Genomic DNA, 7,874 nt, shown 5'->3' with positions numbered 1-7,874 from the left:
GATACACATACGCTCTGATAAGAATATCTTAATATCTTACTGTAGAACCATAAATGAGATTTTATAGATTTCATGGAAGGTGTGGGGGTAAGGGGGAAAATTCACAGATTATCCCAAGGTGTAGTAAGTATGCAAGGTCCAAGTTCATGGCAAATGGCGAATGTGTGGAATGGGCTACAAGTGATGTTATGAGTGCATTTGGTGAATATGTAAAAAAGAAACGATATCACAGGCATTTATGTATTGGAAAATGTGGAAAGAGGCCTTCTCTTGATCTGCATAGTAATAATAATATTTTTATCATCTGATCATATGGTAATGAGGAGCTCATAAAATGTCTAAACTTCCTAAACAGCCCTCATGTTGATTGATGTGGTTATCTATGGCTTCATAAAACGAAGAAAAATGAGAGGATGAGATTATAGTCTACAAGAAGGCAATTTGTAGAGACAGCTCAATGCATCAATTACACCAAAGATTGGGATTATTAATAAAATGCTACATAAATAACAGAATCCATCAGAAGTAATATACTGGCACCTCAAGAAAAACAATACGTGTCAAACAATGTTACAGTAAAAATCCACAAAGAAAATCTTCACAATATTCCCATTGCCACTACACTCCTTCAAAATCTACTCAGAGGTGTACAAGATATAACATACCTGCAGAAGTCTATATATGGATTTCACACGCAGCTCTTTAAATTAGAAAATAATGAAAGAAAGAGGCACCAAGAGGATACACATTACAAAAGAGAACATAAAATGAGTGCTACTAAAACAGCTGCAACAAAGAAAGAGTCTGAGAGAGAGAGAGTATGACAGAAGAAAAACAATATGATGGCATGGGATATCATGAAAATAAAAAGTAATTCAGAATAACATTTTCATCTTCCTGCAATATACAAAACCTGATGCACAAAGAATAGTATATATGAGTAGATATTAACAAATTCTTGATCTATTTTTGAATATTATTTCTTGATCTATTTTTGAATAATATTCTATTTTTCGTCTTTATTAACTTCATTAATTGCTGATGGATTATCAATGATGATTAAAGAATAAATAAATATTTGTTGTAGAATATGAAATTTGATTTTTATGTTTTGGCATCTTGCCAAGCAAGGTGCTGAAATAAATACACAAAGGTTTATCCCACACTATCTATGAATTTTGAATGTTAACCTGTATTATAAAGTGACTTGAAAGCACTGTTTTTTCAAGAATTCTCAGCTATACTTTGCATTTCATAAGCTGCATGCTCTAAGCTGATTTTTGTATTTTGTCAGGATGAAAATTCACAATTACAAACCTTGCTACTTTTGTGTGAGAGTAGCTAACTCAGAACTATGTGAGCAATAGAAAAAGTTCCCTGGTAATCAATGGGATCTGTTTCTCTGGCTACTATCAAATAACATGTGGGAACTCTATAGCCCACCCTTAAACAGATTGTACACAAGAAATTTTCAAACAGTTGGGATGGTAAAGCCAAAACTGATTTTGGGAGAAATAGCTCCAATCGTTATCTGTAAGCACAAGGAATTATATTTCAGGGAGAGAGAAGAGAAAGTGTGCGTGTGTGTCTACACACATGTACATATCGAAGAGAAAAAGAGAGTTTTTATATTTGTTTTAATGCATACAAGGAAGAGACTTAGGAAATGAATCCCATGAATTTTCTCACAAGAATTGGTGGGGGACAAAGTTGTTTGATTTTTAGATCAAAATAAAAAACGACTTACTTAAACCTGAAGTGGTCAACATGAAGAATAAAACAGAACAAGTCTGCTGAAGCATTTATTTATTACACTCTAGGAAATAATTTACAAAAGTGCATAATACAGAAGAATATTAGTAAATATGAGATTCGTAATTTTTCAAAGACCTATATTAATAGTAGAAGCTGAGAATAAGATAAGTTTGGCTACACAACAATACTGTACATTTAATCAGAGCTTCTACAATATAACAAAACAATTAAAAAAAAAATAAAAGAACAGTCCATATAAGCAAAAAAAAAAAAAGTAAGAAAATATATATTCTGACATTATCATACACTTGGTCTGTGCAATACCACTTTAAACAGCATGCACAATATTCATTTACAGTGAACAAAGACAGGCTGAGTAATTTCTTATTCACATGTTTACAGCTAGGTTTTTATTTTAACAATATCATTTGCAAAATTCATCTTTTGCTTCTAAAAGCAAGCAGAGGATTTCAAAGAGTAAGGTCAATGTGACTCACCCTGCTCAGTATCACTACAGTATATAAATATATATATATTTATATATGTACATATCCCAGATCTTCTGGGAATGGAGAGGAGTGGAAAGAGATTAGTATTTGATATTCCATATACAAATAACTATTCTTTTGACATATACACTGCACAAGCAATTAACATTTTACATCAAGGAATGGAAATACCTTTTTTCTTCTTTTTTTTTTTTTGCTATCAAACATGTTTTTGGTTTTTTTTACTTCCGATAAATGCTAACATATGTAATATATCATAAACTAACTTCTACATATGTGTATAATAAATTTAATTATCAATTTCTTTTATTTGTACCTAAACCAATAAATGTTGTTAAGAAATCTAATCTTACTAATTAAAGAATTAAATATTTAATCTTTTTGATAGCTTTAAATAAAAACAGCGAAAAATTTTATTAATTTTTATGTACTTGTTCTACATATTTAAAGAACAAACTTACTATTTGAGAAAATTTCATACTTAGCTGCTTGTTTCTTTGTATCATTTTTCAAATTAAAAATTCCTAAAACAACAAAAAATTATGATTAGAAAAACCCATTACAGAAATTCATATGTTACTACTAACTTATTAAGAATTACATCTTCCATGAAGTAAAAAAAAATACCAGCAAATTATTCCAACAATTTGATCATGTGCAGCTATATATATAGTAATCTACCATTTATCTCACCTTCAAAACAATGACACTTGCATGTCAGCTAGCTTCTGGTAGAGCACTATAATATTGTACTTCAATTATCCAACCCTTCAATTATCAGAAATCACTGTTCTGATAACTGAAGAGTCAGATTAATGGTAGATTACTGTAGGACCTGCATGGGAAGGAAATCAATGAGGACCTCAATCAATCAAGGAAATCAATGCTGCTTGGTCTCTGCTCAGGAATTATCTGGCAGAGGCAATGACTGAGTGTATTCCAAAGGTCAGGAAAGTAAATAAGGTAGGTGCAAAATGGATAACTGAAGAGGTGAAGCATGCAATCTGGAAGAAAAAGGCACTGTGGAGGTGGCACAAGATGAGTAAAGATAATCAGTTATATGAGGAGTATAAAAACTCCTTACTATTTTGCTATCCTTACTAAGTGTGACTCACTTAGTAAGAATAGCAAAATTGCTGTATGAGCAGCAGTTAGCAAATGATGCTAAAGGACATCCTAGGGAGTTTTTTCGATACGTGGCCAGTAGAAGGAAGAATGATTATGGGAGGATGATGCTGGTCAGTGATGATGGGAGAATGATAAACACTGAGGAGGATATTGTAGAGGTGTTAAATGAGCAGTTCATTAAAGTATTCCATCCTTGTGATTGTAACATAATGCAGAATTTGAGAGAACTTTCATTAATTAAAAGAAACTTTAATAAATACTTCCTATATTTCAGCAATGTTACATTGCCATCTTCATGGGAACATAAAACTATGAATGCAGGCACTATAAAGAGCAAATGAGGCAGAAGAGAGAAAACTAATGTTGTTCCTAGAGTCCTATATTGGGTTGTCTTGGCTATTGGGCTGAAGCCAAACCTCAACTTCAGCCCAACAGCCAAGACAACCCAATATAGTCCGCTAGGAGGGCACCTTAAGGACACTAGGAAAAACGTTAGTTTTCTCTCTTCTGCCTCATTTGCTTTTGTAGTGCCTGCATGCATGTGTCCTAGTTTTATATTCCTATGAAGATGCGAAATATAGGAAGTATTTATTAAAGTCTCTTTTAATTAATATTCCAGTAAACGTTGTAAATTCCTGAAATAATTTAATAGTCAACTTTAATGCATATTTTCAACATGAGTCTTAGATTAGTCCAGATCCCAAAGGAATGGAAAGATGGCAAAATTGTTCCACTTCATAAAGGAGATAAGATTCTGAAGTTGTGGTCAAGGTGTTGGAGAAACTAGTGAAGACAAGGCTTCAGAACACTATGCACAGCAGTAGAATTCTCGCTAATCGACAGCATGGATCTGCTAAAGGAAGATTATGTTTCAGCAATCTGCTTACTAATTATAACAAGAAGGTGACAAATACATTGGACAAGGGGGGATGCATTTCAAAAGAAAGATTTCGGTATTGCGACTACGTTCATTAAGATAAATAAAGATAAACAAACCAGACAAGTTTCGTATGTCATTTGACTTACATCTTCAGCGGTTAAAGGTAACTTTGAACACAATAAATGAGAAATTACTCAAAATAGTCCTTTAGATGATGTTATGGCAGTCTTAACTGTTCATCAAATTAAAAAATCCGAATGCAAAGAGGCAGTGAAGGAAAAGAAGAAAGCATATCAAAAGTTCCTGTCAAATAAGTCAGCTTGTGCTCTTAGAGAATATAGAGACAAATGCAAGAATGCTAAAGCTAAACACTGTGTAAAACTAGCTAAATAAAAGTCATGGGAGGATTTTGGCAAGAATATAGAAAATAAATATCAAGAAGGTGGCAAAATATTCTGGAGGTTGTTGAAACTTAGAAATGGAGGAAAGAGTGCTGTAAAAGGAGTTAGAGATGATAAAGGTGACATGAAAACGGGAGAAAAAGATATCCTTGAAGTATGGAGTAATTACCTTGAAAAACTGCTAAATGAAACAAGCAGTGATGACAGCACAGCGATAAAAAACACTCAATAGGCATACGGTCAGGAATACATATCCATACTTGAAGTAGAAAAACCCACAAAGGCTTGAAATGTGGAAAGGCAGCAGGAGTAGATGATATTCGACCAGAAATGCTGAAGTATGGTGGTATAAGAGTCTTACAGTGGCTGCACTGCACAGTTCAGAAAGCCTGGACAGAGAGACGAATTACCGATGATTGGAGTAGAGCTCTCAAAGTACCCATATATAAAAAGGGAAATAAAACTGAATGTGAGAATTACAGAGGTATTTCCCTACTGAGTGTTCCTGGCAAGATCTATGCAAGTATACTTGAGAAACAGTTGAGAAGAATTGTGGAAGAAAAGCTTGGTGAAGAACAAGCTGGATTCAGGCCAAATAGAGGCTGTCAGGATCAGATCTTCACTTTACGACAAATAGTTGAGAAAGCATGGGAATATAACAAAGATCTGTATTTAAGTTTTGTCGATTTGGAGAAGGCATATGACAAGGTGCCAAGAGAGAAGCTATTCAATACGCTGCAGTTATATGGTGTCAATGGGGCATTATATCAAGCAATACTTAGTCTTTATTTGAGTTGTAAGTCAGCAGTTAGAATTGAAGGAAGTACAGGAAGATGGTTTAATGTTAAATCTGGTGTGAGACAAGGATGTACATTATCCCCTCTGTTATTCATTATCTATATGAATCGCATTATGAAGGAAAGTGGTATTAAAAATGATATCAAAATTGGAGATGTTAATGTCAGCTCTTTGCTTTACGCGGATGATGTTATACTTCTAAATAAATCTGCTACAAGTCTGCAAGATTCTCTGACTAAATTGAATAGCTGTTGTAATAGATATGGTATAAAGGTCAGCAATAAAAAGACAAAGACAATGAAAATAGGTAGAATCATTGAAAATGTCAACTGTGTTGTGAATGGAGAACCTGTGGAACAAGAAAAACATTTCAGCTACTTAGGCACGATTTTTACTGAAGATGGTAAATTAAATATAGAAATAGACAACAGAATCAGCAAAGCTGGTATGGTGGGAAGTCAATTGAATAAATTCATATGGAATAAGAGAGAAATTAGTCAGAACACTAAATTAGCTGTATACAAGACAGTGTTCAAAATTTATTTAGTTTTAACTTATGGATCTGAGAGCTGGGTCAGAAGTAAAACACTTGACCAAAGACTAGAGACCACAGATATAAGAGTCCTGAGAAAGATTATAGGCGTGAACAGGTTGCATCAATGGCAATATCATATTAAAAACGAGGATATCAGGAAAGAACTTGACATTGTCAGCATCCAGGAATGTGTTAGCAGAGCTAATCTCAGGTGGTATGGTCACTTAAACAGAAAGGGCGAGGAAAAATTAGCAAAACAAGTGTTCTCTACCAGGTTGGCAGCAAAACGACCCAGAGGAAGACCAAGATATAGGTGGATTGATATGGTACAAAGTGCCTTAGACGAAAGAAATATAAGATCTGATAATATTGGAGTCTTGACAAGTAACAGACTGATTTTGGAGGGAAATTGTAGGTAGGAAATTAGTAATGATGTAATTTTTTTCATATAGTACTATCATATCCTGTACACCCCTTGAGGATACATGGCAGGAATTTGATGATGATGATGATGATGAATGCAGAATCGATAGATACGTAAATGCATGCTATGTTTGAACAATGCTGGATGTTGTCAAGTTCTGTTGTTCACATTCACTCTATCTGAGGTCTGACTTAGGTATATTTTTTATGAATGCTGACCAAACTTGGTGTAGAATTAGGCCCTGGTTTTTGTTGCACTGCATTGGGTTCCTAAGCATATTTGCAGCTTCCTTAAATTTCCTTGTGAAACAGTTTTTTTCAACATAAGACATGTTCGTTTTTTGCCAGAGTACATTATGGCCAGTGGAAGTTGTGTGGAAAGCTAGGCCTGATTTGTGTTCTCTTCTTTTTTTTCACGCCTTTTTTGATGTTCGTTCATACGAATTTCCCCTGATCTTCCCTTCTGGCCTACGTAATAGCCACAGGAACAGCAAATTTTATAAACACCTGGTTTTTTTAAAGGATGGAGGTTTTGGGAGCTGTAGAAATCTTGATATTTTTTCTACTCTAGAAAAACTACTTTAATGTTATGCTTGTATAATAATTTGGCCAATTTGTCTGTAACATTCTTGATGTATGGTAGCATAATTGCGTTCTTGAAATCTTGCTTTTGTGAGATGCTTGTAGGAGGTGTGTTGAGGATTTTCATGATTGTCTTAGGTTCAAAACCATTTTTTGTGAGGATCTGTGTTAAATAATGTAATTCTTCATTCAGCTTTTCTTCTGTGCTAGAAATATTGTAAGCTCTATCTTTCAAGGTTTTTATTAAACCTATTTTTTGCATGGGGGTCATGGTGTGAGGCAGCATTAAGAAATCTTCATGTGTTCGTGGTTTTTCTATAAATGGAGAAAGATAATCCGTTTTCATTTTCCTTGATTAGGATATCAAGGAAAGGTAGTTTTTTATGTTCTTCCTGTTCCAAAGTGAATTTTATGTTATAATAAATTTAGTTTAATCCTTTATCCAAGTGTGAGCAAACAAAGTTTGAAAATATCTTCAGGACTGGGGTAAGGTAGTACAACACCGGGTAACTTGTAGCAAAGGTGGAGCAAGCTAACATCACTCCTATCTCAGTATCTCCCACATAATGCAAAACACATCTCCTTGCAGGTATGCATAATGTTATGCATTAAGGGAAGGGACACTACCCAGACTAGTGTCAACCTTTATTGAGGTCTCTTCAGTGGGAGCCAAGCCCAGAGGTGGAGATACCAGGCAGAAGCAATGGCAGGTCATCTTTACCTATAGGAGTTGCCAAACGGTGTGGCACCTTTTTATTAAATTACTCTGGATTTAGAGAAAGATGTTGAAAGTTTATTTTTCACTTGGTTAGACTATAATAAATTTAGTTTAATCCTTTATCGAATTTATATCATCTACACAA

The 7,874-nt window shown here is 34.1% G+C and overlaps 1 protein-coding gene across 3 annotated transcripts in view; it reads right to left on the bottom strand.

The window, feature by feature from the left end:
- Positions 1–1,788: 1,788 nt before the first annotated feature.
- The window catches only part of LOC150094188 (uncharacterized), a 189,383-nt gene continuing 183,297 nt past the window's right edge, over positions 1,789–7,874 (bottom strand). For all 3 annotated transcript variants that reach the window (XM_090411733.1, XM_090411732.1, XM_090411734.1), the window contains one exon: positions 1,789–2,788. The gene's annotated coding sequence lies outside the window, so the exon portion shown is untranslated. The remainder of the gene's footprint in view (positions 2,789–7,874) is intronic.

This window comes from Typopeltis vanoorti, chromosome 22 (genome assembly GCF_054136105.1).
Source record: "Typopeltis vanoorti isolate ZY-2024b chromosome 22, IOZ_Tvanoo_1.0, whole genome shotgun sequence".
Taxonomy (NCBI): Eukaryota; Metazoa; Arthropoda; class Arachnida; order Uropygi; family Thelyphonidae; genus Typopeltis; species Typopeltis vanoorti.
This window is presented reverse-complemented; position numbering and strand designations above follow the sequence as displayed.